The sequence below is a fragment of the Eptatretus burgeri genome, chromosome 1 (assembly GCF_056783735.1).
Source record: "Eptatretus burgeri isolate ZD-2024b chromosome 1, Ebu_testis_v1, whole genome shotgun sequence".
Classification (NCBI taxonomy): Eukaryota; Metazoa; Chordata; class Myxini; order Myxiniformes; family Myxinidae; genus Eptatretus; species Eptatretus burgeri.
In genome coordinates this window covers 40,216,870-40,222,542 of record NC_140961.1, presented here as the reverse complement: position 1 = coordinate 40,222,542, position 5,673 = coordinate 40,216,870, and the positions used below count along the sequence as shown (strand labels likewise).

The 5,673-nt window shown below is 43.6% G+C and overlaps 1 protein-coding gene across 1 annotated transcript in view; it reads right to left on the bottom strand.

Annotated features, from left to right (window-relative positions):
• Positions 1-5,673, bottom strand: part of LOC147034312 (uncharacterized) — a 105,248-nt gene that overhangs the window by 43,598 nt on the left and 55,977 nt on the right. The gene's annotated exons all lie outside the window — the stretch shown is intronic.

Here is a 5,673-nt window from a genome sequence, read left to right as displayed (position 1 = left end):
TCTATCGTATAAGCTGAGCAAGTGCTTGTCTTGCCTTGGGGAGATTCTTCTGGGTCTTCCTTGCCTTTTGTTTCCTTCAGATGCTGCAAGGTATTCCTCACACTTTTGTAGGAGATCAGCTTTTCTGCTATTGCATTTATCGTGTAAGCCTGGTGTTGGCTTAACAGTGAAGATGGTTGGCTTATGACATTCGGATCCTGAGTTCAAGCTCCTGATAACTGTTGAATTAACACCAGGTGGGGTTGATGGCCCATCATCCTTCTGAGATTTACAAAATGAGTGCCAGTGTACTGGTAATAGAGGGCATTACATCAGCGGCACAGCAGCTGTGCCCCCATAAAATGATGCAACCTGCAGCCACAGATTACACACAAATGGCAATGGCAAGTCATAGTGTGTCCTTATTCTTGCAGAGTTTTGATCTTCACATGCTGTTCTTTTGAAAGTTGCTTCCTTGGTGCCATTCTGAACCCACTCAGATATTCAAACAAGGGAACAAGCGAATGAAAACTAATTTCACATATTCACAAATTTGCAATTTTTCTTGTATTTTCTTGGAATTCACATTTATGCAACTGGTGTTGATTAAGTCAATAATTTGTTATTATTTACTGTACAACAATCTGAAGCTGTTTCCTGCATATTTTCTTTGTCGTGGCTGCTTGGTTGCATAATTTTTATGGGGGCATGGCTGTGCCGCTGATGTAATGCCCCCTGTTACCAGGAAACGGGTGCTCATTTTGTCAACCTCGGAAGGATTACAGGCTGAGTGAACCCGCCTGGTGTTATTTAATGGCACGAAAGGGGCTGAACTCAAGACCCTAAGACCAGCCACCTGAACCATGAAGCCAACACCTGGCTTGTGCATTGACTAAAACATGTTCTGAATGTTTATGACCAGGGTGCCTGATACAGAGGTCCATCCAACTGTATATGTAAAAATGCAACACTTAGAATATGCACTGTAATACCCACCACCATACACCATCTGTAAACCCTAAATCTTTATGACTTCCTACCTCTCACTATACAGAGTCCGTAAATGATAGAAACCCACAGACACTTCCTGAATCATACCACCATAAAACTTAGAAACACCAGTGAGTGATCTTGTCCGTGTGTAACCACGTAACATGCCATTGTCTTTGGTCACGTGACCGTCTATGAGCAGGAGCGAAGCTCCACGACCTGATTTTTGTTCATGGATATTTTCATTTATGTGTTTTTTACTGGAACATTGCCTTTTAGTTCAGAGTCCAGAGTCCCCCATTCCTCCACACATCCATTGTTTGTCCAAGTCTCCCCATTTAACACTGTTGTTGGTGCCCCTCCCCCACTCTCTCAACTCTTCCTTTTGTTCTGTTGCGTCCTGATCCGTTCAATGTACTCGCTCTCCCACGAGCCTTGACTCTGTCCACAAAAAAAAGAAGCTTTCATCATTGTATTCTTCAAAATAGTCTTCTGGCAGGATATCTTGAGCCAAGTGACATGCCCAGAGGCCTGCTGTCATTTAACACTTCCTCAATCATAACACCAAAAAACTATTTAACATCCAAAAAATGATGCAGACGAGGCAGCCAGCTTAACGCCCCCTTTGGCCAGTGTGCTCCATGATGCAACACACGGCTCGGGGAAACTCGCAGACGAGATGACTCGGTTTGAATCTGCATTTCCAGACACATTTTAAATATTACCAAAGCAAATTAAAAATGTCTGGCGAAACACTTTTCCTTGTGCACTTTAATTAACATTTCTTGCAAGGGTGCAAAGATGAACAGTGCTAAAGTGTATTTACAAATGTGAAAAAAATATGCTGAGCACAACATCCTGCGATATTCTCTAATCATGCTTCCAGGGCTTGCTTGGTAACGGATATTAGCTTTTGATTCTGTGGTCCGGTAGGTAGTGGGGTTATGTTTGAGAGAGGAGGTGGGGGGGGGGGATGCAAGGAAGTGTCTTCAACTTTTGAGCAGCTCTATTAATCGGATTACATGGGCAGCCACGAATTGTTTCAACAACCCCCTCGCACTCCCCCGTGCTGAATTTCTGAAGGACAGAAGCAACACCTTCCCTAGCATCAGTCATCGCCATTCTATTGTCACAGCTCAAAGCAAAGCAATTATCCCACAGAATGACAAGTTATTCAAATTCCCCCACCCTTCTCTCCCCCCACATCATTTCTGCAATGTCTTATCCTTTGAATTCCTGTTCAACTGTCAGCTTTGAGAATGAAAGTGTTTCGTTCATCGTGGCAGGATAAAAAAAAAAAAATCCCAAATTAACTTGATGTTCCATTCAATTGCTGCTTTTCATCTGTGGCCACTGAGATAATTTTCATTATTGATTTGCCTTCACCAAGCAATTATCTCATTTTCTTTGACGATGTTACAAGCCTTCGTTGTTTCAAGTCATACAGGTATCCCTCTCGTCTGGTTCGTCCCTCTACTGATTAGTCGAGGCAATTTGATTGTGAACCGTTAGGTCACCGATGTGTTGGGTTGTGAAAATGAGGCATCATCCTGCTATTGTTGGAAATGTTGGAAAAAATCGAGTTGGAAATGGGAAAGCTATAAGCTGGGTATTTCACGCCAATTTTGTCTTGTTTGATGTAGGTTTAAGCCAAACAGCAGGTGCGCCTTGTATAACCAAGCACCTTGGATTTTGGGTCAGGGGGTTGGCCTTTGATGGGCATAAATAATGTCCCTTTGTCTGGTCTTCAGGTTCAAGTATGTACATGCGTTTAGCTTTGTCATCGTACTTTGTTTTCTTTTTACCTTTTATACTTAAACATTTATTAACAGAGGAACTGACCAAGACTGATGCTTTGAATGCTGAGTGACATTGCAAACTCCTACTTTGGTAGTTTACGGAAAGATTTGAGCTTGTTTATTCAATTTTTTCTGAGCAATTTGTCTGCCTGTGACAATGGGCAGGTTGTACAGAACATAATGTATAAACAGATAAGGGAGACCTTTGCTCTTCCTTCCCACAGTTCATGTCTGGACACCAAGAGAACCATTCAGGTTGTTGTATTAAAGTCTCTGTTGCTGCTTTCCATCTGATTCACAACTCTCCATTCTCGTATAGTAGCCATTCGTACATCATGATCAGGTGCACATCTGCAGAATAATTGCTCTTTCTTCACAGCAGGGCCTCCTGCATAACATCTCACAGTGTGGTTATGGGTTTTTTTTTTGACCTTCTTCACTTATCTGTACAACTTTGTTCTCGCTTTCTTCAGTTTTTATAATCACCTTTCTCATGTCTGTTCAATCACACTTTTATTTCCAGTCCTTGAGTGACAGACAGTTCACCATCTCATGGGAATCATCATATCGATCGACAATACCTCAAGCCATTCTGCCTGCATGTCCTATGTCGAACAGTTCTCCACCACCCCAATGTCAGGATATGTACAAGCCATCATATTTTTGTTGTTGTTGCTTAACTTTTCCAAAACAATCTGTGGAAATTGATTGAAACAAAAAAGTCGAGACAGAAGGTTTCCAATACAGTATAGTGATGAAGGGATTACGATTTATCATAAAATATATCTTTAACCCTTTGAATCATCGTGGCTGTTTTAACAGCTGCTATTCAAACCTCCATAGAGCTGAGCATGCCTGGCTTACTGGTTAGAGTGATGGGCTTGAGATCTCAGGATCCTGAGTTCCATTCCTCCTCGGCTGTTTAATTAATAACAGGTGGGGTTGACTCTGCCTGTCATCCTTCCGAGGTCGGCGAAATGAGTGCCAGCTTGCTGGAATCCTGTGTCGGAGTGGTGACCCATCCAGGATTGTACCAAATAGTGAAGGAGACTGCTTTGGCAGCGCTAACGCTTTTCAGAGGGTATCGTCCTGATGGATGGATGGATGGATATACCCAAGTGACCGGTTTACCAACCGCTATTCAAACCACCATATAACTGAGTGGCCAGTTTACCAACCGCTATTCAAACCACAATATATCTGAGCGGCCGGTTTACCAGCTGCTATTCAAATCTACATATACCCGAGCAGTTGTTTTACCAGCCGCTATTCAAACCTCAATATACCTGAGCTGGTTTACCAGCTGCTATTCAAACCTCCATATACCTGAATGGCCAGTTTACCAGCCGCGATTCAAACCTCCATATACCTGAATGGCCAGTTTAACAGCCGCGATTCAAACCTCCATATACCTGAATGGCCAGTTTACCAGCCACTATTCAAACCCCCATATACCTGAATGGCCAATTTACCAGCCACTATTCAAACCCCCATTACATGAATGGCCGGTTTACCAGCTGCAATTCAAACCCCCATCTACTTGAGTATCCGGTTTACCAGATGCTATTCAAACCTCCATATACCTGAATGGCCAGTTTACCAGCCACTATTCAAACCCCCATATACCTGAATGGCCAATTTACCAGCCACTATTCAAACCCCCATATACATGAATGGCCGGTTTACCAGCTGCAATTCAAACCCCCATCTACTTGAGTATCCGGTTTACCAGATGCTATTCAAACCTCCATATACCTGAATGGCCAGTTTACCAGCTGCAATTCAAACCCCGATCTACCTGAGTATCCGGTTTACCAACCGCTATTCAAATCTCCATATACCTGAATGGCCAGTTTACCAGCTGCAATTCAAACCCTGATATACCTGAATGGCCAGTTTACCAGCCACAATTCAAACCCCCAATACCTGAATGGCCAGTTTACCAGCCACAATTCAACTATGTGAATGGCCAGTTTACCAGCCCCAATTCAACTACCTGAATAGCCAGTTTACCAGCCGCAATTCAAACCCCCATCTACCTGTGTATCCAGTTTACCAGCCACAATTCAAACCCCCAATACCTGAATGGCCAGTTTACCAGCCACAATTCAACTATGTGAATGGCCAGTTTACCAGCCCCAATTCAACTACCTGAATAGCCAGTTTACCAGCCGCAATTCAAACCCCCATCTACCTGTGTATCCAGTTTACCAGCTGCAATTCAAACTCCCATCTACCTGAGTATCCAGTTTACCAGCCGCAATTCAAACCTACATATATTTGAGTGGCCAGTTTACCAACCGCTATTCAAACCACCATATATCCGAGCGGCCGGTTTACCAGCTGCCATTCAAACCTACATATACCCGAGCAGTTGTTTTACCAGCCGCTATTCAAACCTCAATATACCTGAGCTGGTTTACCAGCAGTTATTCAAACCTCAATATACCCGAGCGGCCAGTTTACCAGCTGCTATTCAAATCTCCATATACCTGAATGGCCAGTTTACCAGCCGCTATTCAAACCCCCATATACCTGAATAGCCAGATTACCAGCTGCTATTCAAACCCCCAGATACCTGAATGGCCAGTTTACCAGCCGCTATTCAAATCTCCATATACCTGAATGGCCGGTTTACCAGCCGCTATTCAAACCCCCATATTCCTGAGTGGCCGGTTTACCAGCCGCTATTCAAACTCCCATCTTCCTAAGTAGCCAGTTTACCAGCCGCGATTCAAACCTCCATATTCCTGAGTAGCCAGTTTACCAGCCGCTATTCTAACCTCCATATACCTGAATGGCCAGTTGACCAGTCGCAATTCAAACCCCCATCTACCTGAGTATCCAGTTTACCAGCTGCAATTCAAACCCGCATCTGCCTGAGTATCCGGTTTACCAGCCACAA